This window comes from Xyrauchen texanus, chromosome 14 (genome assembly GCF_025860055.1).
Source record: "Xyrauchen texanus isolate HMW12.3.18 chromosome 14, RBS_HiC_50CHRs, whole genome shotgun sequence".
Taxonomy (NCBI): Eukaryota; Metazoa; Chordata; class Actinopteri; order Cypriniformes; family Catostomidae; genus Xyrauchen; species Xyrauchen texanus.
Window position 1 is genome coordinate 44,588,085 of NC_068289.1, and position 27,227 is coordinate 44,615,311.

The 27,227-nt window shown below is 38.5% G+C and overlaps 1 protein-coding gene across 2 annotated transcripts in view; it reads right to left on the reverse strand.

Moving 5' to 3' along the window:
• LOC127654789 (double-stranded RNA-specific editase 1-like) overlaps window positions 1-27,227 on the reverse strand; it is a 197,289-nt gene that overhangs the window by 123,270 nt on the left and 46,792 nt on the right. The window lies entirely within an intron of this gene.

Here is a 27,227-nt window from a genome sequence, read left to right on the forward strand (position 1 = left end):
TCAACTTTCTCTGTCATTTCTTTAATCCTGAGTTTAAGATTAGTTCACGCAAGCATGCACATGAATGAGTGACGTTTGCAGCGAACAGCCACAGGGAGAGAGAGAGAGAAAATGCAATTCACTTCTCGTGAGAGAGTCAGTGGGATTTACCTCTCTGCTGAAGGCTGATTGTTATGAATTTTTTTTATTTAAAACATTTAAACACCAACAAAATTGTTGTAAAAATATGAAAAATAAAAATGCATTTTACACAGCACAAGAGATCACCATTAAATGATTAATAATTAAAACACATCATTCACACAGCACAAGGGATCACTGTAAAATAATAAAGAAATTGAAGACATTTACACAGCAAGAACAAACACCGCAGCTGCTGCGAGAACTCAAGAGGACTGCTGGAAAAAACTTCTGAATGTGATTAAAATATAAAGAAGCTGATACATGAATGTGTGTGTGAATTCATAAAGGTCCACAACAACAACAACACAGGCTCATTAATTTAAAAAGCTTAAAAACTTTCAAATATGAATGCCTTTACATTGATTTACATTTTAAACATGATATAATTTAATACAATTACAAATACATATAGGCTACTATTGAATAATTAAAAAGTGAGCACTCGGAATACTGTATGCATATAATAATATGTATTTGTTCTTTTTTAAAGACGTATTTTGTGTACTGAACTTTAAGTGAAATAATGTGTTCATATCTAGTCCATGAAAGAGAGGGCTTGGGAGACATTCATTCTATAGCAATCTTAAGGAGTATTTAAGCTTTTAATATTTTAAAATCGATCATTATTGGTAGGTATTATATTAATCCATTTTACTAGCTGTTTTACAGATAGCCTAACATTATATTATGCTTATATTTTCATAGATATTTTATGGCTAAAGTAGGTAATTGAAAAACAATTATAGTGTATTTAAATAATATAAAAGACTCCATCTGCTGAAAATCTATATTTAAACTCTTGAATAAATAATTTATCATGAAGAGTTGATTCTGTGGATTTCTAAGATTCTTTCTATAAACCGTGCAATAAAGGGATAGTTCACCCCAAAATACACATTTCTCTCATCATTTACTCACCCTCATGCCATCCCAGATGTGTATGACTTTCTTTCTCTGCAGAATAAAAACAAAGATTTTTGGAAAATATTTCAGCTCTGTATGTTCTTACAATGCAAGTGTATGGTGGCCAGATTTTTTGAAGTCATGTGAAAAATCACATTAAATCAGCATAAACGTAATCCATATGACTTGTGATTAAATCCACATCTTCAGAAGCATTATGATAGGGGTGAGAAACAGATAAATATTTATGTCCTTTTTTTGGACGTATGGATTACTTTTATGATGCCTTTATGTACTTTTTGGAGCTTCAAAGATCTGGCCACCATCACTTGCATTGAATGGACCAACAAACTGCGATATTCTTCAAAAATCTTCATTTGTGTTCAGCAGAAGAAAGAAAGTCACACATCTAGGATGGCATTAGGATTAATGAGAGCATTTTAATTTGGTGGGGTAAACAATCCCTTTAAGAGACACGATGGAGTAACTACATTGTATCAGAGATGTCACTTTTTTCACAGCTGATTTGTTCAGAATATGTTAGCAATCTGTTACCCAGATAAAAACACTGTTACGGGGTAGGTTAGCTGTGCAGCTTGAGTTACAATGGCGATTATGCAAACTAAACTAAAACTTACCTAGCTAGCCACCTAAACCGGTTTCATGGTACAGGCCCTAGAGCTCAAGCTGATCCTAAGCTATTCAAATAAGAGCAAACTTTGAGGGAAGCTGCTCAGAGAAAGGTGCCCCATTCCTCTAAAAAACAGATGTTATACACTTTCTTCATTTCCACTCAAGCATTATAGTTTAAACACCTCAATAAAACCTGGGAAACTTTAAATTAGTTTCATCCTCCATTCCAATGTGGCAGGCAGCTGATCTAGACCTAATTGTGCGAGGGAAGTACTGGGCTGCAGTAGGCTGTCACAATATTAAACAGCCATGCTGAAATGCCCATTTTTGGTTAATCAAATGAAAGGTACTTCATCAGAGTTATTTTCTCTTTTTATCCATAACTTTATGGACGCAAACCAAAAGGTCAGATTATTTATAACAAATGAATGATACATCTGACATCAGTGCAAAAGTGCAGCTTCACATTATGCAACAGGTGAGTGAAAAACAAGACTCAAAATGGTAAAAACCAAGGCCACATCCACACTAATTCGTTTTTGTTTGAAAACGTATTGCTCTTGCCATGTTTACACCTCTCATCCACACTTAAACAGTGTTTTCTTCTACCAAAAACTGAGGCCACATTTATTTTAATCAGTTTTTGTTTGCAAACACCGTTTTCAGTTCCTAACTAGGGCCGATAGACAGTTTAACTGATTGGGTCCAAAAACATAGTCGTTATTGTTAAGCTCCAAAAATGACATAAAAGAACCAAAAAAGCACCATTTAAGTAGTTCATATGACTCGTGCATTACATTGAAAGTCTCTTGAAGTCATATAATAGCTGTGTGTGTATCAAAAAAGGCTGCATTTAATTTATAAATATATACTCTGCATGTGTGCTTCAAAGCGAATGAGTGCTGCTCTGTTGTCACACACTCCCAGCATGCACAATACTCATGATGTGCTGCTGTTTTCAGCTCTCAGAGCCCAATATGTGTGCACTCCACACAAACTACATTACAGATGTAGATACTCGATACTTTGATTCACATATAACATGCATTGTGAATGGCACTGGAGGAGCGTCTCAAAATATTTTTTATGTAAAGGATATTAAAAATTGAACTACACACAGAAATTCAAAAGGTCTTCCTGGAGTGTTCTACCAAAATAAAAGCCTCAGGGTTTTAAAGTTTTAAAGAAATGATGACAAAAATATTACTATTGAATAAAACTACTGTAATATAAAATAACAACTATTATTATTATCATGATCAACATTACCATTTTTGTTACTACTGTATTAAAAAATAATATGTTACTATTATACATACACCCGTAACCACACATCAATTGAATTCTATATTAACGCATACAGTGCATCCGGAAAGTATTCACAGCGCTTCACTATTTCCACATCTTGTTATGTTACAGCCTTATTCTAAAATGGATAAATTCATTATTTCCCTCAAAATCCTACAAACAAAACCCCATAATGACAAGTATTCACAGCCTTTGCTCAATACTTTGTTGAAGCACATTTGACACCAATTACAGCCGCAAGTCTTTTTGTGTATGATGCTTCAAGCTTGGCACACCTATTTTTGGGCAGTTTCTCCCATTCTACTTTGCAGAACCTCTCAAGCTCCAACAGGTTTGATGGGGAGCATCGGTGCACAGCCATTTTCAGATCTCTCCAGAGATGTTCAATCAGGTTCAAGTCTGGGTTCTGGCTGGACCACTCCAGGACATTCACAGAGTTGTCCCGTAGCCACTCCTTTGTTATCTTGGCTGTGTGCTTAGGGTCGTTGTCCTGTTGGAAGGTGAACCTTCGCCCCAGCCTGAGTTCCAGAGTGCTCTGGAGCAGGTTTACATCAAGGATGTCTTTGTATATTGCTTAATTCATCTATCTCTTGATCCTGACTAGTCTCCCAGATACTGCTGCTGAAAAACATCCCTGCAGCATGATGCTGCCACCACCATGCTTCACTGTAGGGATGGTATTGGCCAGGTGATGAGCAGTGCCTGGTTTCCTCCAGACATGACGCATGCCATTCAGGACAAAGAGTCCAATATTTGTTTCATCAGACCAGAGAATTTTGTTTCTCATGGTCAGAGAGTCCTTCAGATGCCTTTTGGCAAACACCAGGCAGGCTCTCATGTGCCTTTTACTCAGGAGTGGCCTCAGTCTGGCCACTCTACCATACAGGCCTGATTGGTGGAGTGCTGCAGAGATGGTTGTTCTTCTGGAAGGTTCTCCTCTCTCCACAGAGAAATGCTGGAGCTCTGTCAGAGTGACCATCGGGTTCTCGATCATCTCCCTGACTAAGGCCCTTCTCCACCGATTGCTCAGTTTGGCCGGGCAGCCAGCTCTAAGAAGAGTCCTGGTGGTTCCAAACTTCTTCCATTTACAGATGATGGATGACAGATGATGTGCTCATTGGGACCTTCAATGCTGCAGACATTTTTCTGTAACCTTTTCCAGATCTGTGCCTAAATACAATCCTGTCTCAGAGGTCTACAGACAATTCCTTGGACTTCATGGCTTGGTTTGTGCTCTGACATGCACTGTTAACTGTGGGACCCTATATAGACAGGTGTGTGCCTTTCCAAATCATGTCCAATCAACTGAATTTACCACAGGTGGACTCCAATCAAGTTGTAGAAACATCTCAAGGATGATCAGTGGATACAGGATGCACCTGAGCTCAATTTTGAGTGTCATGGCAAAGGCTGTGAATACTTATGTACATGTGATTTTATTTTTAATAAATTTGCAGAGATTTCAAACAAACATCTTTCACGTTGTCATTATGGGGTATTGTTTGTAGAGTTTTGAGGAAAAAAATTAATTTAATACATTTTGGAATAAGGCTGTAACATAACAAAATGTGGAAAAAGTGAAGCACTGTGAATAATTTCCTGATGCACTGTATATTATTGCAGAGTTTAACAACACCCTTTAACAAATAACACAGGATTGAACAAGGGCGTGTTTGTACATTTGTATATTACTGTTGTCATTTGATAAGTATCATGGTTAAGGCCTTTATGGCAGTGGATGTGTTGTCAGCATTATTGTGTTGTACAAAGTAGACAGCAATCTTTAGAGGTTTCAAACTGCGATTTCACCCCTGCTACAGCTGCTACAGCTTCAAGAAATGCTGTCAAAGGAGTGGCTACATCTCTTTGTTATCACAAATACAGCTCTGAGAGTCAAAGAAAGTAAAGAGCCTCAATAGAGGTTTCAAAATAAATGACATCATGGCCGCGCTGAAATGGAGTTCTAAAAATAGGGAGCGGATCCCATCATACTAATCCAAAGAAGAGTGACAGCACAGTTCAATTAGGCATTTTATAAAAGAGATGGATGTATAGAGACTGTAAAAACACCTCCTTTCACAAGCATAATAACATCCATCCGCTGTCTTTTATTACCTGCTTTACCACGGCATTCTCAGCCAGATGGTTTTCTCAACTTAAGCTCTATAGAATGGATGGGTCATGAAAGCGCACACCACTTTGATGCATACATAAAGCCCAATTTCGGCATGGCCCATACAGTGAGGACTAGGACTGTTCTCTTTAGCTGAAAAAAAAAAAGTAGGCCTCTCTCAATTTTTCTGCCTTTTGTCGATATTGGATATGCTCTTAAATGGGTGAAGAGTTTCATTAGTTTTTTTCCAGGAGTCATAATTTGGATATGGGTCAGCCGTCATTATTAAATAAAATAAAGTTTTTATAGATTGTGGTTACTTGAGAAAACCGTGATTATTGTGCACTTCAAATTCCAATCACATTTTACTGTCCAAATAAGGGCATTTTGAGAAAATATATAAATTCCCAGAACAGTGCATTTGTGTGTCTTTTTTCCAATGTTCTAGCATTATGCAAGCACTCCAAATTAACTCAGAGTGTCTAACTGACCCACATGTGGACCAGCACAAGCAGTTCCTGAAGAACGCATGAAGAATAAAAAAGGTTTTAAAAGTGCTGTATTATGCACGCACCGTTTTAGTATGTTTCAGCTGGCAACAATTATTTTAACCCTCACTGACGCAGTGTGTAGCTTCTCATTTCTTAAAATATGCCGGATTATGATAGTGAACTCAAAGCACTCCAGTTTCAATTTAATTTAACGTTCGTCCAATGGCAAATGTTCCAGGTCATTGCAGGTATAATGACAAGCAGTGACTAAGAGTTATACAGAGGACTGTACTCTGGAGCGGGATCGATTTGGAGGTGGAGGGTCCGTCATGGTCTGGGGCGTTGTGTCACAGCATTATCAGACTGAGCTTGTTGTCATTGCTGGCAATCTCAATGCTGTGCGTTACAAGGAAGACATCCTCCATTAGATAATTTTGCAAAATGAAATGAAGTGCCTTATTACACGTTTGGCTGCAGTTTCCCAGTGAAATGTCCAGCGAGGGGCACCAAAACAGAGTAAAATAGTCTCGTAATTAGACAAGGTTTTTAAGGTGAATATTAGGAGGCGATAATGAGTAAAATACCTCCCTAACCTAAAACTTTAACCTAAAATTAACTAATGGTGATCTAAAATAAAATGAGAGGTAGACACCTCTTACCTCTCTTGGTAGACACCTCTCTTACCCTAAACCAACAGCTAAACCCATCCATAGTGTCTAAAAACTATAGATAGTGTCTATAGAAACAAATCATCTTGTGTCGCTTCTTTGACACACTCGTCTCACATATCAACTTGAGTGTTTGACTGATCTTGTCATCTCGAACTGCAGTCTGTAGAATTTATGTAGGCGAGTCTGCAATACAATGGTTTTTCAAATGATGCGTTAGAGTAAAAGTGTTTCGACATCATAACATAGCAGTGTGTGAGTAATAGGGTGCATCAGCCCTTGTAGTCATGATTTGTGTGAAAGTGAATAAAGTGCACCGTTGTTGTAGCGACTTCTAATGTAAATTTCACCTGGAAATTGCGCTGAAACATGTAGTTAGAGTAACATTCATTCTACGAGACTAGGTTATTTTTTAATGATTCCCACCTCTAGACTTAGTACACATCCACAAGTATCCGTTTTCTCTAGAAACCTCAGTTTTCAGTTTTATAACGGCATTGTTTTGCAAAGTATGCAATACTAGCGTTTTCGAAAGTGTCCATTTTTGGTGGAGGAAAACGCCATTCCAGTGAGTATGAAAGGCGTAAACGCAGCAAAATCCATGCATGTTAACAAAAACTTAGTGTGGATATGGCCAGAGTGAAGACAGACACCTAAAAAACCACCAGCAAGTGTGGGAAGAAAAAAGCAAAAGCAAAACATCCTTATTTTCTGCCTCAAAGCAACAAGGTAAGCCATGTTCGGCTGCTTGAAACTTGGGTAAGGAAAGAACAGTTTTGACAGCTGATTTGAATTACGGCTGAAATTACAGGTAGTAATGTGTCTACAATAGAATAATAGGTGTTTTTAAGAGTCAGAAAGCAGAAAACAAAGGCTGGATCAGGATGTGGGCCGTGTCTGTTCCAGCGTGTTCAGGTGGAGTCAAGAAAATATTTGTTTAGGCCAGAGGCCAAGAGTTCAGGCAGGATCTGGATAAGGTTGCACGTGGCAATCAGGTCGGAGGTTATTCCTCAGAGGTAAGCCACGGCAGATGTGAGGAAAACTCTACGTAGAGTCAACCCAAGGAAGGCTGCTGGACCAGACAACATTCCTGGCAGAGCGCTCAGAGGATGTGCAGACCAGCTAGCAGATGTTCTTACCGACATCTTCAACATCTCTCTGAGCAGCGCTGTCGTTCCAACGTGCTTCAAGGCCACCACCATCATCCCCATGCCAAAGAAGTCTTCAGTGTCCTGCCTCAACGACTACCGTCCCGTCGCACTTACACCCATCATCATGAAGTGCTTCGAGAGGCTCGTCATGAGGCAGATTAAGACCCAGCTGCCCCCTCACTAGACCCACTGCAGTTTGCGTGATCGTTCAAACCGTTCAACGGACGATGCCATCACCACAACCCTCCATCTGGCCCTCACCCACCTAGACAATAAGGACTCATACGTTCGAATGCTGTTCATAGATTTCAGCTCAGCATTCAACACAATCATTCCCCAGCACCTGATTGGAAAGCTGAACCTGCTGGGCCTGGACACCTCCCTCTGCAACTGGATCCTGGACTTCCTGACTGGGAGACCTCAGTCAGTCCGGATCGGGAACAGCATCTCCACCACCACCACACTGAGCACTGGGGCCCCCCTGTGTGCTCAGTCCACTGCTGTTCACTCTGCTGACTCACGACTGTGCAGCAATGCACAGCTCGAATCACATCATCAAGTTCGCCGATGACACGACCGTGGTGGGTCTCATCAGCAAGAACGACGAGTCAGCATACAGAGAGGAGATGCAGCGGCTGATGAACTGGTGTAGAGCCAACAACCTGTCCCTGAATGTCGACAAAACAAAAGAGATGGTTGTTGACTTTAGGAGAGCACAAGGTGAACACACTCCGCTGAACATCGACGGCTCCTCTGTGGAGATCGTCAAAAGCACCAAATTCCTTGGTGTTCACTTGGCGGAGAACCTCACCTGGTCCCTCAACACCAGCTCTATCACCAAGAAAGCCCAGCAGCGTCTCTACTTTCTTCGAAGTCTGAGGAAAGCACATCTCCCAACCCCCATCCTCACTACATTCTATAGAGGGACTATTGAGAGCATCCTGAGCAGCTGCATCACTGCCTGGTTTGGGACTTGCACCGTTTCGGACCGCAAAGCCCTGCAGAGGATAGTGAGGACAGCTGAGAAGATCATTGGGGTCTCTCTTCCCTCCATCAAAGACATTTACAAAAAACACTGTATCCGCAAAGCAACTAGCATTGTGGATGACCCCACACACCCCTCACACAAACTCTTTACCTTCCTCCTGTCTGGCAAGAGGTACCAAAGCATTCGGGCCCTCACGGCCAGACTGTGTAACAGCTTCTTCCCCCAAGCCATCAGACTTCTCAATACTCAGAGACTGGTTTGACACACACGTGTCCTGAGTTGCACTTTAATTACTGTCACTTTATAACTGTCTGCTACCTCAATAACTGCTATGTGCATAGAACATTATCTCATAGTATGTTATGTTTACATTTTTAGAAACTGTCATCTTTTTGCACTACTGAGTACTGGTCGGCGCTGCACTGTCTATTGTCCTGTTCATTGTCAGAAATTTGTTGTACTGTCCTGTACTTTTTGCACATGTTTGCACGTGCACTTTATATAGGTATATGTAGGTTTTTTTATATAGGTATTTTATTTCATTGTGTTGTCTCATGTGGTCCTGTGTTGGTCCTTTGTTGTTTTTATGTAGCACCATGGTCCTGGAGGAACGTTGTCTCGCTTTTGCTGTGTACTGTACTAACTGTATATGGTTGAAACGACAATAAAAACCACTTGACTTGACTTGACTTGAGAGCAGTTACAGTAAAGATCAAAAGAAAGAAAAAGAGACATAGAGGCTATGTAAATGCATAATTTAAGACAACCAAAATTGTATAGTAAGTGCTTATTTTTGAGAGACTTTGCAAAATTTTACTGAAGACGGTACTGCAGTTTAAATCAGAGATGCTGTTAAAACACATCTGCTTAGCGTGCTCATACTTGCAATCCGAGAGAAGTCGTGAATCATGAAATAGTTTATGATAGAACGAGAAGTTTATGGCTAAATAGTCCATTAAAATGTTTCTGATTTTCGAACTTAACTTCACTCGAAATAACAAGTGGCAAAACTAGGTCATCATTGGACACTATATCAGGGTTTCTACAGTTAATATCTAATTTCAGACATACGACCAGTAACAGCATGTTCACTTCCTGTGGTCAGCAGTGAAACCGTCTTCACCCATGTGGTCTGTCTGCCTTAACAACCACAGCATCTGCCATTCAAATCAGCTCGACAGCCATGTGGTTCTTTACTGAAATACTCTGCATACTTCATATCCATTTTCTGGACACAGACAAAGTCAGTCACTTTATATAAAAATAAATTCTTAACATTCAGCAAATCAGCTAATTTTCTGGTGTTAAACAGGAATGCATGAGATGCAAGTTCCTGCCTGACTAAATACATCTCAGACAATATAAATAAACCTGTCACCATTTGGATTTCAATCAGCAGAAAAAAACTACTTAAATTTACTAGGGAGCATAAAGGTTGGACTGTGTAGCAATAGAAAAAGGTAATGTGGTCTGATGAGTCCAGATTTAACCTATTCTAAAGTGATGGGTGTGTCAGCATAAGGGAAGTGCATGCAACCATCATGCATAGTGCTCACTGTACAAGCTTCTGGAGGCAGTGTTATGTTCTGGGTTTGCTTCAATTGGTCAGATCTAGACTCAGCAATGGTATGCACCAATAAAATGAAGTCAGCTGAGTATCTGAATGTACTGAATGACCAGGTTCTCCCATCAATGGATTTTTTCATCCCTGAAGGTGCGGGCATATTCCAGGACGACATTGCCAAGATTCATCGGGCTCAAATTGTAACAGAGTGTTTCAGGGAGCCACCACAATTAGCCATCACAGAGTCCAGACCTAAACCCCATTGAATGTCTTTAGGATGTGCTGGAGAAGACTTTACAGAGTGGTTTGACTCTCCCGTCATCAATACAAGATCTAAGCCAATAATTAATGCAACCCTTGGCGGAAATAAATGTTGTGACGTTGCTAAAGTTGTCGAAACAATGCCATGACCAATGTGCATCATAATCAAACCTAAAGGCGGACCAATAAAATTATCTTTTATCAGTATTATCTGAACATGGTTATGGTAGCTACAGAGCCAAAACGGAAGCTAATGAACAAGGCAAATATGTTGAAAAGCAAAGGCCATTTTCCATTTATGTTCTTATAGGTATACTCATTTAGCATGCCATTACTAAATGCAAAACACAAATGTGATTTCTTTTCATTCCATTTTGCACACAATTGAATCCTCTTAATTAGAAATTGTATTTCACTCTTGAAGCAAAACTACTGACTGTTTTCAAAAAGTTTCATTAAAAACCATTAATGCAGCCCCCAAATGTTGCTATTGATTAAACCAATATTGCTCAAACAAATATTTAGCAATTCCATTTGGTGCCACCAGTGGTGCAGGAATTGCGCACTTCAACTTTACAATTTACAAAAAGGTCAATGTAAGCCCATTAGCTTTTTAACATAACAGGCATCAATTGTTTAATTCATTTTCAAGGATGTAAAATAGTGGGGTGTCAGTATGATTTTGTGGATAGAACAAAATGAAGACATTACAGACCTAATGAGTCCCAAACTGCATAAGAAGAGTGACTGACTCAGCAGAAACACAGACTGCAGTCGCCTGGGTGAAGTTCACATGCAAAGGCAAATACCACATTTTCTCATGTGGCACTGTGAAAAGATATCATCAATGCAAATACTGTTAATAATGATCATTTAAATGACTTAACTTTGCCTATGAACTGCCGTTGTATGGCAAAGATTACAGCACATGATTTTGAGGGTATAAAGGTGAGAAAATAATGACATAAGTTATTTCTGGGTGAACTAGACCTTTAAAGGATCATTTCACCCCAAAATTGTAATTCTCTCATTATTCACTATTCAACCCAGATGTGTATGACTGTCTTTCTTCAGCAGAACACAAATGAAGATTTTTATAAGATAGCACTCTGTCAGGTCCTTATAAATGGAAGTACATGGGTGCCAGCACTTTGATGGTCCAAAAGTCATATTTAGGCAGCATAAAAGTAATCTACAAAACTCCAGTCGATCAATGAATGTCTTCTGAAGCAAATTAATATGTTTGTGATAAGTACATTTTATTAACTTTTAAAAATGCTTCCTGCCACCAGCTGATGCATCACATATCTTTCGGAAGAATTCGGAAGTGGCTCTTATTTACAACACATGAATGAACGTCATGTGAGAGTTCGGCCATTTCAAACAACATCAGAGCCCTGGATGGATAAATGACATTTCAATTATCAACTTGTTTCTTACATAAACCTATCGATTCACTTCAGAAGACATTCACTGATCCACTGGAGTTACATGGATTACATTTATGCATCCTAAATGTGACTTTTGGACCACCAAAGTGCAGGCACCCACAATCTTCACTTGTGTTCTGCTGAAGAAAGACAGTCGTACACATCTGGAAAGGCATCAGGGTGAGTGAATAATGAGAGAATTTTCATTTTGGGGTACACTATTCGAAAACTAAGTCGAAAAGTAGTAGCCATTGTACCACAAAATATCTCATATTATTTCTATAAAAACCCTTGGATATGTCTACACTCTGCTGCCATAATCCGTGCAGTCACCAAATCAATGGCCATCTCTCAACCGACCTTATTAATATCATCCAAACATGATTTATTATTTATTGCAGTTGAATGTCTACAAGGGTCTGGAGCTGTCTGATGGATATCTGAGAGACAGGAGGCCATTATTTCCAGCATGTCATATTGAATGCTGCAGGAGTGCACTCAATTTTCCCTCAGCCGCAGGCCCCAGGGCCAGGAGACCACTTCAGCTGGGCCGCCACTGTGGCAAGGGGAAATCTAACGGTCCTCGCTCCCTAAAAACTACATTTCAGTCAGTCATAGACAGCCCCTCTGATGGACTGATCACCCCCCCAACAGAATGGAGAATCGATGACATCATAGCAGCGGGGAGCCAACAGCTTAGAATTCAATGAATGTTGATGACTGTTCAAAAGTATCAAGGCCTTGATCTGTGCCTGAAACTTCGGTGATGAGGAAGATACATTTTGATAGTTGTTGTAGATAATCTATGGGAATAAGGGCAATTTCATATTCATGGCAGCCATTTGTGGGTTCGTTGGCATCTAATTGAGCATGTGCTTGATTAAAATACAGTACATCTCACGCTGTGCTGCCTCTATTTTGGGGGGTTTGAATTAACAGCACCATCAACCAAATGGGCTCCGATAGAAAGTTTGTACCAGTTCCACAGCAGGGGAGAAATAATGTACAACCGGGAATTTGGCAGTCATAAAAGGAGATGACGGGCTCAACATTAAAATAAACATCAATCTAGTTTAACAAGACAATGTCATTAAAAGGACATGAGGGAATTCATAAAAATGAATCATGCTCCTAGTCCTAACCATATCCAGGGCATGTTGTCACACATATGAGGTAAGTTGTCACTATGGGAACTTGTGTAACAATCCATCTATCTGGATCGATGCATCGCTCCAATAACCAACGATCCAATGTCAGCAATACAACATGTAAATATCGATATAGACATTATTTTTAAGATGCACCTGTAATTTAATACTCTTATGTCAGCCACATCCGTACGCATTTCAGTCAGGTGATGAAGCAACCTTATTACATAAATTTCATTTTATGAGCGCTAAATACGCTTTTCATGTAGGACAAGTATGTGTGCAGGGTCTGTGAAGCCAAAATGCACTCTACTATCCATGCACGAACATCAACCGAGCTTCCCATGAAACGTGAGCTCCAGACCAGTGACAGGATCAGTGTGAGCACGTCAACTGGGCTTCCTGCGAAACTCGAGCTCCAGACCAGTGACAGGATCAGTGCATGTCAACTGGGCGCTCCTTAAAATGCAAGCTCTCATGACAAACACAGAGTGGCTCACATGAGCAATTAATTCGGGCTTCCATCGATATCATTGCACGTGCAACCCATTTGAAATTGACATGAGAATTTGCCATTAAAAAGCACCATGGAGCAGTTCAACCATCATGTGAAACGTCTTGACCACGCCGACATTCTCAACAGCACTAATGAGGGAAAGAGAAATCACCTGCTGCCCAGCACTAGCATCAGTTCTAAGACTTTACACATCTACACATCAACACCCTTACTAACATTTATCCCAGTTCACTGTAACAGAATTTATCATAACAACTGTGGAAGTTGTAGCCAAGAAAACTGCAGATAGCACAGATAGTTGGAAGCAAGTCATGGGTATGCAAGTACTTTGAATTGGATTATAAGTGAAAAATAAGCTAAATAATGCCTTTCCAAATCATGTCCAATCAATTGAATTTGCCACAGGTGGACTCCAATCAAAGTGTAGAAACATCTCAAAGATGACCCAGAGAAATGGGATGCACCTGAGCTAAATTTCAAGCATCATAGCAAAGGGTCTGAATACTTATCTCAGTGTGATATTTAATTTTGTTTTCTTTTTAATAAATTTGCAAAGTTATAAAAAATCTGGTTTTTGCTTTGTCATTATTGGGTATGGAGTGTAGATTGATGTGAACATTTTTTTTTTTAAAGCATTTTAGCATAAGGCTGCAATATAACAAAATAGAATAATTGTGGAATAATTCTTGAATGCACTGTACATACAGGCAAATATAAGCACACATCCAGTTTAAACTGCTTATAAAGCCACAATCTAATTTGTTTATTAAATAAACCTGTTCATACAGACCCATTTCTTGTCAACTAAAAGATGAGCCCCGCAGAATGGAATAACCAAACAACTTTGTAATACACCCACGAGGTCCTTAACTCTCTACATCAGCTTTAAAGGAAACAAAAATCAAAAAAACATAACCAGTTGAAAATGTGATTATCCAATGTCTCATTCACTGACAACAGGCCAGCAATCGGCTAACTGTGAAATGAAAACAACAGAAAAAAAAAACATAGGCGCTTTCTTTGAATGTGACGGATTGCCCTCTTTAAGGAAAAAATTTAGGCACGAGAGAGGTGTTCCACTAGGCTTCTATTGCGCGATAACATGCAATTACTTTAAGCATAGCACTCAGAATGAACTCTACCAAGACAGACAGTCATTCTTAATTATCCCATTCATGGTGGCTGCAAATTACATATTACTCAGGATCTGTTACATTAAGAAAACATTACAGGCAATTTAAGCAAATGATCGCTATGTAGTGTGCATCCAAGGATCTCTACAGAAACCTCATTTACTGCAAGACCAACAGTAAACCAATATTAGACATATTTGATTTTCACAGTAAAAGCAAAGCCAAATTGGAGTTTGTTTGAAAATGCTTCACAGTTAAATACGCAGCAAGCTTCACTTGAAAAGACAAAGGTTGAGAGTGCTTAACAGACCCAATACTGTTATCTTTCTATAAAGTATTGTAACATTACGACTCGGCTTCAGTATATCCATTACTGTTATACAGCCTTCATTAAAACTTTTCTATTTGCATGATGATTAAGTTCACACTTCAGCTCTGGGATCAGCAATAGTAAACAACCATGTTGAATTAACCACCTTTGTAATACTATACAATAGAGTGCAACAGTGCCCACCCACTTTTTCAGCCGTCCTGGATACTGAAGTTTTTTCCCCATACATTTTTTCCATAGGGATATCAAAAAATCATTCATAAGAGTTCCAAGAAATAAAGCAAAACAATCAGCGCCGAGGTGAATCACAACATTACAAACTTTCATTTGAAGAAAAATTACAGTATTTGAAAATTGTACAAAACGACAAAAGGTACAAGACTGTACTTAACGTTTTTCATGAGGGAATGACCTACAATCCCATGAAGCATTGTGAATGATGCCATTAAATTAATAGTTTTATATGTTTCTATCATTTTAAAATTGTGCACTATAAGTGTAGAATCAATATCTTCAAAGTATATTTTCAAAATATTCAGATATATAGCATTTCCACACTGACCGGAAATTCATTCATTTTCAACGATTTTTGGCGATTACAGGCAAACAGAGACTGTTGACGACACGACAAAGTTCTGCAGAGTTTGATTTTATGCAAAATATGGTGACTACCAATGAGTTTTGGAATTGTACGAATTTAAAAATTCTGCTTCATTACCAATTCCACTTGATTATTCTGAATCATTAGTGATTCTGTTAACAATTCTTTTACTTTACTGATTTTCTCTACCTTCATTACGGTCTCTCCCCTAGGATTGTTTTCAGCATCGGTGCTGTTGTGAATGTGTCAACAAGCCTGCAATGCCAGACCTGTATTAACACATATTGGTCTAGGAATAGCTTAAACAGAGGTGTCAAACTAAATGTCCGCCTGGGCTACATAACGGTGTATTTGTGCCCTCAATGAGCCCAATGAAAATGAGGCACCACCAACTTTGTTAGCACCCATGAAATTGCCAAAAATATTACGTTATATGCATTCAAATGCACATTTGACAGTACTGCATACGATTTTGAGGTTGGGATGCAGATGAAAATTATGATATTAACAACAGTAACATCTGTGGGAAAAAATTAACACCTAATTTATATGGCTAAACTGAAATATTCTGAGAGTGGGAATAAGTTGGGTCTTCTTTACAGATTCCTTTCATCAGGCTCCTACTGATTGTCGTGTCTTGGAATGTCTGAAGGCAAACAAAACAACTTACATTTTCCTATAAACAGAGAGCATTACAAGAGAACACTCTTTATACAGTTGGAAATCTGATAGCTTGGTCCATAATAATAAAGAAAATTCACCATAGTCCTTCCATAATACAGTTTTAGCAATGATATTTGTAATAAGTACATGGTAACCATAGGTAAAACCATGCATGGCTCTTCACAACCATGATTAGTAACTATGGTTTCTATATAAAGAATTTGACATGAAAAACAGCTGTCTAAATACATTTAGAAAACAATTTCTGCCACAACTACTATAGTTAATACAGTTAGTGCTACAACAGTAAATCTATGGTACATTTTTTTAAGTTTTGTGATTTTAGAATTGAAAAGCCTTGGGCCTTCTCCCATATTCTTTGTCAGTGCCATTTAGAATGTGGGGGGCTATTTGGAACCTGTTGATGCTCACTGACCCCACCCATGGGCCTGACTTGACTTTTCTTAAATTAGTTCACATTTACTATATAATGTGCTCTTCAAAATTTAACTGATGTCACTTTGCTTAAATTAGTTCACATTTACTATATAGTCTAGTCAAAAAAAGTTAATAATTTTGACAAATTATACAGATGTGCGCTTTTAAAATAATCTTTGTGGTTGAGAACAGTCTGCGAAATACCGCACCTGCTCTACGCTCATGCTGCTTTATCCATGATTGAGCTGTGTTGATAACTGGTCCATGTAGCGCTGTTTATTTACGCTTTTAAAGCAAGCAAAATGCGCTCCAAAACATAAAGATGACGGGGAAGGTGCTAACTGATTGTTCAGTGAAATGTTGCGATCCCCTGCCATCCTACATTTCAGAAATGAGCTTGTGGGTCACATGAAATGAAGCGTGTTTGACACATGTGTTATGCGTTGCCGTCACGGAGTATGCGCGTGTATGTGTGTGTGTGTAGTCTCTTTTGCAGTGTACACTGGGGCTGGCAAGCATTATGTTGCATCAAGAATATTAAATGAACCATGTGAAATCCCAAGAGCACCACTGGAAAATGCATATAGGGGAAACAATGCATTAAAAGAACCGTCTTAGAAAACTCCATTATTATTATTATTAGTGTATCGGACAGCACTGATTTTAAACAAGCTTCGGTCACAAACCAGACATTGATACTGGAAAACAGTTTTAGTATTCTATTTTATCCGCATTGGCAAAACAACCTAAGCAGTTCAAGAATTGACCGAACTGAGCGTAAATGTTTATTAAAAATGTTTTTATGGATATGCATTGCTCGATTCCCAACACTTTCAATGGAAGTGTGGACAGTGAAGCTCATATAATCCGCCACCTGATACAGTTAGACACTGCAGTTAAGTAGAAACATCGACTAGCAACCAACATTACTGCATCTTAGCAACGTCCAGTGATTTAGTCACCTTTCAGTGTGAACACACCTTTAGGTCTTCACCTTTTACTAACAAAAGGGCCCTAACAAGCACATGCACTTGTATCCTCATTACCACAGACCATCCAAATTAATAGCAGCCTTTATTGAACAAGTGAACTTGCCTTTTATAGTGGTTCTCTGCAGTCTACTCCCTTGAGATGCTATCATTGGCAATCTACAACTCCATCAATCTCTGGCTTGACTGCACTGCCACAAGCTCAAGAAGACCCCTCAGGTGGTCCCAGTGATGGACATTACTGCATTCTCACTGTCAAGAGAATGCCAAATCTTCCCACCCTGTGACACCAGTAGATAGGATTAATTAATGTTCTAATCTAGTATCCTTCACCACAGAACAACCAAAGTTCACAGAACGTAGAAGCGAGATCGATTGGGTCTGATGTTGTAAATGGATTGCAGTGTGCTGTTGGTGTTGATAGCGTGCACAATGCAACAAACTGGAGACCCCCCTCCCAAATACAGGTTCACTGATGTTGCAGACTGCAATTCAAAACACAATGCAAGGATACTTTGCAATCTCAATTTTGCAGATGGACATTAGACTGAACTGTTCGCTTCTATGGTGAGTTTTCTCTTTCAAGTCGACTGCGGTCATTGCGGAGCAACAGTTTGAAGAGATTATTGCTGAGCTAGTACGTTAGTCATATTTATAGTAGCTGGTCTGAATAATAACATCCAGGTTATTTACCACCACAGTAATGCATGAAGGCATGCTATGTATGTTTATCCGGACTGCGTGATGTCAATGCGTTGGCCAAGCTATTGCATCGGTGTACATTTACTTGCATACAGTATGTTTCTGGCCTTTTTGGATCAGTGATGTTCTTATGTGCCAATGATCTGACATTCGTTGACCATGTATGCATCTTACAAATTTCAACATTTGTATTTCTGTGATGTTTTGCCAATTCTGTTGAATTATAAAGAACTAAAACATGCCAATGGAAATTATCTGGATTATTTCAAAGATGCCTTTTCCTGTATTCCACATGGTTCAGCTCTGAATGGCCCACAGGCTCTCAGGCAGATGCATGTTTCAAAGAAACAGAGTTAAACAAGGAAACAATCATCCTACATATGGTTCACCTGTTCTGGGAAACTACAGTTTACGTGAGCTGTGGATTAATTTTTAAACATCTCTATAACAAGGCCCAGACGGAGCCTGTGGACTTTTAGAATTTTTTATGCTGATTTTGCAGAAAAATTCTGAATAACAGATTTGAAGATGAAGTGTGTAATTTCTGCACCACTAGCTTCACCAAATTAAATGGTAAAACATTATAACATTAGTTATATTAGTTAGTTAACATGAACTATGAACAAAACTTTTACATAACAGATATTTCTTTTCCTTTCTTTTTTGGGGGATTTTCTCCCCTTTTCTCCCCAATTTGGCATGCCCAATTCCCAATGCGCTCCAAGTCCTCGTGGCGTAATGACTCGCCTCAATCCGGGTGGCAGTGGAAGAAACTCCGTTGCCTCCGCATCTGAGACAGTCAATCTGCACATCTTATCACGTAGCTTGTTGAGTGCGTTACCACAGAGACCTAGCACGTGTGGAGGCTCACACTTTTCTCGGCATCCACGCAACATTCACCACACGCCCCACTGAGAGCGAGAACCACATTATAATGACCATGAGGAAGTTAACATTAGTTAATGCATTAGGAACTAACATGAACTAACAATGAACAATTGTATTTGCATAAATGAACATAAATCAATATAAGTAAATGCTGTAAAAAATCACACACACACACACACACACACACACACACACACACACACACACACACACACACACACACACACACACAGGATGCTTAAACCAAGCAATGTTTTGAAAACACAACAGAGCAGTGTGACACTTTTGGGGGGAATGAACCAACAAAAGGCTTAAAATAGTTTCTGCATTTAAGCTGAGATACAAGTATTTTAACACTGAAGAAATAACAATTTCAATAACAAGTTAAACAAATGAGAATATTACATTCTTATTGGTATATGAAAGCCAAAATGATATATGATTAACCAAAAATATTTCATAAATGAAGATGCAAAGAGTCCGTGTGAGAATGCATAGTGAATCTTAGAAGTAACATAAAACAAAAAAAGTTTGCATCTTACTTTTTTTAATCTTATTGATGGACTTGAAAATAAAGAAGCCAACAAGTTAGGACAGGAAGCCCACTCAATTACATTACACATGGTGGAGATGTTTCCGCAAATGACAATTATCATGAAGAGAAGGGCAAAACCCCTAAACTGAATCAACACTTTCTCTAATAAGAAAACAGTCTGTGAAAAGAGCCCATCCCACCTAAAGATTTTGCATAAGCCGTATTAATGCTCAAATGGAAATGTTAATTCTGTCTGAGTAGTTGCTGCAATGATGTCAGACATGTAATATGCATGCAGTTTGATAAGTGGCAGTCTAGATGGGCCACATCGCTACAAAATTACCTTGATATTTTACAGATATTTGAAATAAATCTTAATATTTATGTGTCAAGCCAAGAAAGGATCGCAAAACAAGTCTAAAGACTAACTGTAAAGAATAGCTTAATGGCCAAATTAAATGTGCATTAAAATCATTGTGATTTTGACAATGTTCTATAATTTTATATTCCCGAAAAATTAGGGGTGGGCAATGTATCACTCAGCAATGAAATACCAGAGATGGATGCTTTTATGATCATTCTCATCTCCAAGTGAAAGAAACTAAATTTTGTGACTTCTTCTGCTTACATGGACAGCCCCTGTCCTCCCCTAGCCCTGAGAGCCCATCATCCACACCACAATCCTCTGTTAAAGACGTGAATGCCACTGCCAGCAGCCAGCAATCTGCTGAAAACCAGGACAGTGTTCTGTTTTACCCATCCCCCTCCAGGGTGCAGAGGAGAGAGAGAGAACCCCTAATGCAGAAAGCCACGGGCGAGTCGTGCTTGTGCAATAAATTAAAGCGGTCACTATATTCACGTCTATTCCCTGCCAGGGATTACGTATGTGAAATGCTCCATAAAACGTCAAGAAAGAAACCCATTAACAATGCAACATCTTGCATTGTGACCCACTTACGGAGACGAGCAGCCATGACATTCACTGAGGCCCCTATCAGGATACAACTAAAAGGATTTTTTTTGCTGGCCTGTTCAGGCCAGTAGTTCAGATTTGTATTGGCCAACCACTGGGTCTTACATTGCAATATCTGTGTATGTGTGTGTGTTAGAAATAAACTGAATATTAGAATATATATATATATATATATATATATATATATATATATATATATATAAAAAACAGGGCTCGACAATAAGGACTGCAAGATGGCCCGGGGCCAGTGTGAAAGAGATTCGGGCCAGTTGCTACAACTTTCACTTGCCCGATCCGGCCAGTGCAGCATTTCTAATATTAGTGCGAGCAGACAAGCAAGAGAGCACAAAAAATACACGGAGCTAACAAAGCCTTCTAACCAAGCACTCGGAGACGAGCAAGCGTGATTATATTTTGCTTGCAAAGACGCATGAGCGCATAATATACTGGATGCTCCAAGGCATTCGCGTGAGTGCACAAGAGCGTGCGGACACAGAGCGCGCTCTCCTAGAACTGTCCTCGGTCTTTACCAAGTGACTTAGCAGCATTAATTACCAATGTGCAGAAAATTGCAAGGAAAAAGAAACCACTTCATGAATTTCGAAGCAGGATTGCACATTTTGCGCAACATTTTAATTATCCTAGCACAGACCATGTGCGCAAAATTACCAATTATTTTCATTTGAAAATGTTGGTGAAAATTAGTAATCCACACATTGGAACACAATAAATCCAAAGTGTCTTTCTATTGGACTGTACATCCATCTCTCTCCATGCAGCGTATACACTGTCCATTTACGAGTGTGCATGCAAGTTGAACAGGGCACAAGTATTGGTCCCACAGTAAAAAAAAAAATGAATCTAATCTCTCATTATTTTGCCTTTAGAGATAAAACACTGAATGAAACCTAATAAACTTTTTTTCATTGCAATATATTAAAAATTATTTCCAAATATAATAATTTCAAAATTAACACTTTTAAAATCACTTTCACTAGATTATTCCATACAAATCAGTTTTTGTTTGAAAACTCTGCTTTTAGTTCCCTGACGTCACCATTTTCAGTTTTTGAGAAAGTTTTCGAAAGTCTCTGTTTTTGATGGAGGAAAATGCTATTCCCGAGTACATGAGAGGTATAAGCTTCGCAAAATCAATGGGTTTTTGAACAAAAACGTATTAGTGATTACGTGGTTTAAATGTCATTTTCTGAATCTATATTCAGATTGGTTCTAAACATGACTCATCCAATAAAAAACGCACAACTGTGACTGCACATTCTATATTACAGTAGAATTATTGCATTTATTGATCAATAAATGCAATTATTTTTGAACATTGGTGTCTTATATTGCCATTTCCACAACGCTTTAAAATAATTTTACCACAGTTAAAGTGGTTTTAGGCAAGAACCAGGGAGAGTAGAGTGCTTTTAAAACTCACAGCTGTCTGCTTGCTTAAATATTTGTATTAATTTATTTTTTAATTATCGATTTAATCCATTAAAAAATAAATACAAGTTATTTTCTAAATGTTTAAAATAAATCCTTGCATTGTTGATATAACATTGGACACATTTAGAAATACACTGAGGGCCAACATTTTGAAATAATGTACAGATTTGGTAAGAAATTGGTACTTTTATTCACCAAAGTGGCATTCAACTGATCAGTGTATAGTCAGGACATTAATATTGTGAAATATTACTATTACAATTTGAAAACAAAAAATCTGAATTTCTTAAAGTACTTCAAAGAGTTCTCATTAAAATTCCTCCATGTGCAGCAATGACACTTTTGCACATTCTTGCCGTTCTAGACGTCAGTTTGTCCAGATACTCAGGTGACATTTCACCCCACACTTCCTGTTGCACTTGCCATAGATGTGGCTGTCTTGTCGGGCACTTCTCACACACCTTACAGTCTATCTGATCCCACAAAAGATCAATGGGGTTAAGATCCATAACACTCTTTTACAATTATCTGTTTTCCAATGTCTGTTTCTTTGCCCACTTTATCTTTGCAATTCTTCCCATAAGGCCTGCACCCCTGAGTCTTCTCTTTACTGTTGTACATGAAACTGATGTTGAGCAGGTAGAATTCAATGAAGCTGTCAGCTGAGGACATGTGAGGCATCTATTTCTCAAACTAGAGACTCTGATTTTATTATCCTCTTGTTTAGTTGTACATCTGGCCTTCCACATCTCTTTCTGTTCTTGTTAGAGCCAGTTGTGCTTTGTCTTTGAAGACTGTAGTGTACACCTTTGTATGAAATCTTCATTTTTTGGGGGCAATTTCAAGCATTCATTCCTCAAAACAGTGATTGACTGATGAGTTTCTAGAGAAAGCTGTTTCTTTTTTTGCCATTTTTTACCTAATTTTGAGCTTAAGACATGCCAGTCTATTGCACACTGTGGCAACTCAAAAACAAACACGAAGACAATGTTAAGCTTCATTTAATGAACCAAAAGCTTTCAGCGGTGTTGGATATAATGACAAGCGATTTTCAATTAAATTAGAAATTTTGCATGGTTACTCAAGGATAAGGTTATGTCTAGTTTTGATAAAAAAAAATACTTTTTTCTAATAGTGATGGTGCTGTTTTTTACATCAGCAATGCCTGACTATATATTGTGATCAGTTGAATGCCACTTTACTAAAGACACTTTAATAAACAACTTTGGGTGCAGTCCATAGCACACTCCTTCAAACAACACTGAGCATTCAGTCTCCACCTGCGACCCATTGAACAGACAAAATCTCTCAGAGATGTAAATATGTTGTATTGATCTATTGAGAAATTAAATATTGACTGATTACTCTATTGTAGCGCTGCATCAGAAATAGCTAATGCGAAGTCCGCAAAAATCAGGCCAAAGTACACAACAAAAGCCTGTTTGTTCTTTGGAAACCTTTTCACTTCTAGAGTCAGACGGCAAGTTGTTTTGGTTGAATAAACATGAATACATTTAATTCAAGATTAATTATACAGTAGCCTTTTAACCTATCAAGACACCACAAGTGACATAACATGTGACATTGTTTTACAGACATATAACCCTGGGGTTTTTCTATTACTGACATGGGAAAATGAATGAGAAAATGATTAATGTTTGGAAGGAGAGGAAGGGAGATAGAAGAAAAGATGGAATATTGCCAGAGAAAAAAAAAAGAATCCAATCCTCTAGACATTTGACACATCAGCATATCTTTTCAATCGTTTTATTACCTCAAGACATCTATCTTACGGAGAGAATGAATTAGCTTATAAGAAACATTGAGGTTTATTCATACACAATCACTCATGAAGACAGAACCAGCATGCAATTATCAAATTTCATTTCAGTGGCTGATAGCAGCATTGCAAAGAACGCTATACAGTGAGGGCAATTTGTGTCACATTTTGTGTGCATGAACACAAGCATGAATGGACCAAGTATTTCATTAAAAAAGGTCCATTACATTGCAGATCTTGACAAAAAGGACAGTCTGCTGGGCAGCTAAACAAAAAATGCAAAGGAAAAAAACTAAAAGCATCGGAACAAAACAAAGTGGATTCAAAATAGCTTTAACATGGCATGGTGCAATGGCCAAAAATGGCAAAGGTAATAGGTTTTCATTTGTAAACACATAGATTTTGCAACATTTACACCTCTAATCCACACTGGAATGTAAGACTGGGCAATATATTGAATATTTATGTATTATAATATTTTTTCCTTTTTCACCCAATGTGGAATGCCCAATACCCAATGTGCTTTTAAGTCCTCGTTGTCACGTAGTGATCACAGCTTCCTCTGCGTCTGAGACCGTCAACCTGCACATCTTATCAAATGGCTTGTTGAGCGTGTTGCCAATGAGACATAGCGCGTGGTGAGGCTTCACGCCATCCACCGCAGCAGCCATGCTCAATTCACCACATGCCCCACTGAGAACGAATCACATTATAGCCACCACAAGTAGGTTACCCCATGTGGCTCTTCCCTACCTAGCATCCGGGCCGATTTGGTTGCTTAGAAGACCTGGCTGGAGTCACTCAGCACGCCCTGGGATTCGAACTAGCCAACCCCAGGTGTGGTAGCCAGCGTCTTTTACCACTGCACTACCAAGGCTGGACTGGGAAGAGAAACCTGGCCTAAAAGTTTTGTTCGCTGTCCTTTTCTAAATATCGTGGCACCATATTGTGGTCCGTTCTGCAGAACGCGGCGGCTCATTAGTTTATCGTGGCCCATTCGGCCTGTTTTGCGGCCGACCCACCTGCCCGCTCGGTTCTCCCGATGGCCAGTCCGCCCCTGATCAACCCAAAGTGAGTCGGCCCACTGGGAAAATGCCAGGTATGCCAGAATACCAGTCCAGCCCTTACAGGCCCCCAATATATATAGAATATTAACTATTAAATATCGCAATGATTGAATTGTGCTTTTAATTTGGCCACTACTTTTCCAAAAGAGTGAGTCATGCGACTAATTTCATGATCCTTCTGGGCTGCACAATTAAATCAAAATAACAAAAATCATATGTTATTATTAAACTGCAAAAGGCTGCAATTTAATTAAATGAATACATGGTCTGTGTGTGCTTCAGAGTAAATAGGTGTTCTATGATACGCTGTTTTCGGTGCCCTCAGAGCGTTCTGCACACAGTCTGTAAGTACTCAGTACAAAGTAGCATAAAAACAAACATTTGTAACCACTACACGTTATCATACAAATCTATAAATGGGACACAGAATTACAGATTTGTAATGAGCAGCATTGCAAACTGACAAATACACACTACACTTGCAGTATTCTGTCAAAATAAAAGCTTTAGAGGAAGGTGGTGTAAACGCAACAAAAATGTATTGTTATTGTACAAAACAAAATATAATCTTCATAACTGATATAATAATACAATAATTTTATTGAAAAAGTAAAGTGAGTGAACTTGTTCCCATTTTTTTATTACAAATATATATAAGTGTAAATATAGCTTTTTATTACTGTATTGTTGTATTGGTGCATCTAAATTAAAACGATTAAGTAATGTTCTTGTGTTAATTTAGTGAAAAAGTTTGGAAAACATACTTTCATTATTTTTTTATTTTTATTTTATGCATTAAACATTTTGAAACAACTTGGTTGAAAGTATAGCTAATTTAATGAAGAAAAAAAAATCTGTTTTAATGCCATTTCAGAGCAAAAATAAATACGTTCTCCCCCATAATCACCCATCCCTACTGCATTTTGAACAACAAAAACCACATTTCGAAAATGCTTTACATTAATGCATACTTTGGAAACCATGAGGTTAAGAAACTCAAATGAAAAAGTATTAGAATGAATGTGACTTTAGTTATGAAAAAACTTCTAACTTTATGTCTTGTGCTTTGAATCTGCAGAAAAGAAAAGAATTGCATTATATTTTTCTTTTCCCCTGTGGTGCCCTTATGTCGCATGGAGTGCCAGTGGCCATCAACTGCTTTTGAAAACCACAAAAACAAACTTCCCAAGCACACATAGTGTGACAGACTCTTAAACAGACACAAAAACACACACAGACAATACAATAGAGACAATGAAAGAAGGAAAATAGCATACTGCCAGATAGTGTGAGGGAACCATTAGGATAGCTAGTGAGGCAAAGTCTAAAAACACACAGTGCACACAGACTACTGTGAAAATATTGTTGCAATTAGCAGTCGACCGATAGTGGATTTTACGATAACTAAATTAATTGGGAAAGGCTGATTACTAATGAATCGGTAGATAGTTTTTCAAATAAATTCATAGAATATCAAAACAATTATTTCATTAATATGGTGGGCAAAGAAAAAAAAATGAATAAATGAGTCAAATGAATAAAATCCCAGATGCAGTTTATTGTTTAACTAAAATTGGGATAATATTTAAACAAGCCTAAAACACCAGGGACTCTTATTTTGAAATGACAAAATGATGAAGAAAAAAAAATATATAGAAATCGCAACTATCACTATTGATTTTTGCAGGTAACCGATACCGTAATTTCCGGACTATAAGCCGCAACTTTTTTCCCATGCCTTGAACCTCGCGGCTTATACAATGACGCGGCTAATATATGGATTTTTCCCGCTTTCAAATTTTATAAAAAAAATAATAAAAAGAAAACATTCTGTGACGTGCTCAGTTTTTTTGGCGGCGTGAAGCTTTCATTAGACCAATGAAATTGCCGAACGGGTTAAGGTCAAAACAACATTTTTTGTTTACAGTTTAGATTAAATCGAGCGTGCTCAAACTTCCCATCATTCTGATTAGGCCTACGGTAGTCATTTTGTCACCCTCACCATGGCAAAGACATGGAGAAACGCATATGATGCTGCTTTCAAGTTGAAGGCGATTGATCTGGCTGTTGAAAAGGAAATAGAGCTGCTGCACGGGAGCTTGGTCTTAATGAGTCGATGATAAGACGTTGGAAACAGCAGCGTGAGGAATTGACTCAGTGCAAAAAGACAACTAAATCTGAGGCTATACTCCGACACCGAAGGAGATGACTTCAGTGGTTTCAGTGCACAGGACGAGGAAGATAGTGACCAATGATTTATTGGTAGGCTACTGTTTACTGCAAATGTTTTATTACAAGCCGTGTGTGGCAGCGGGGG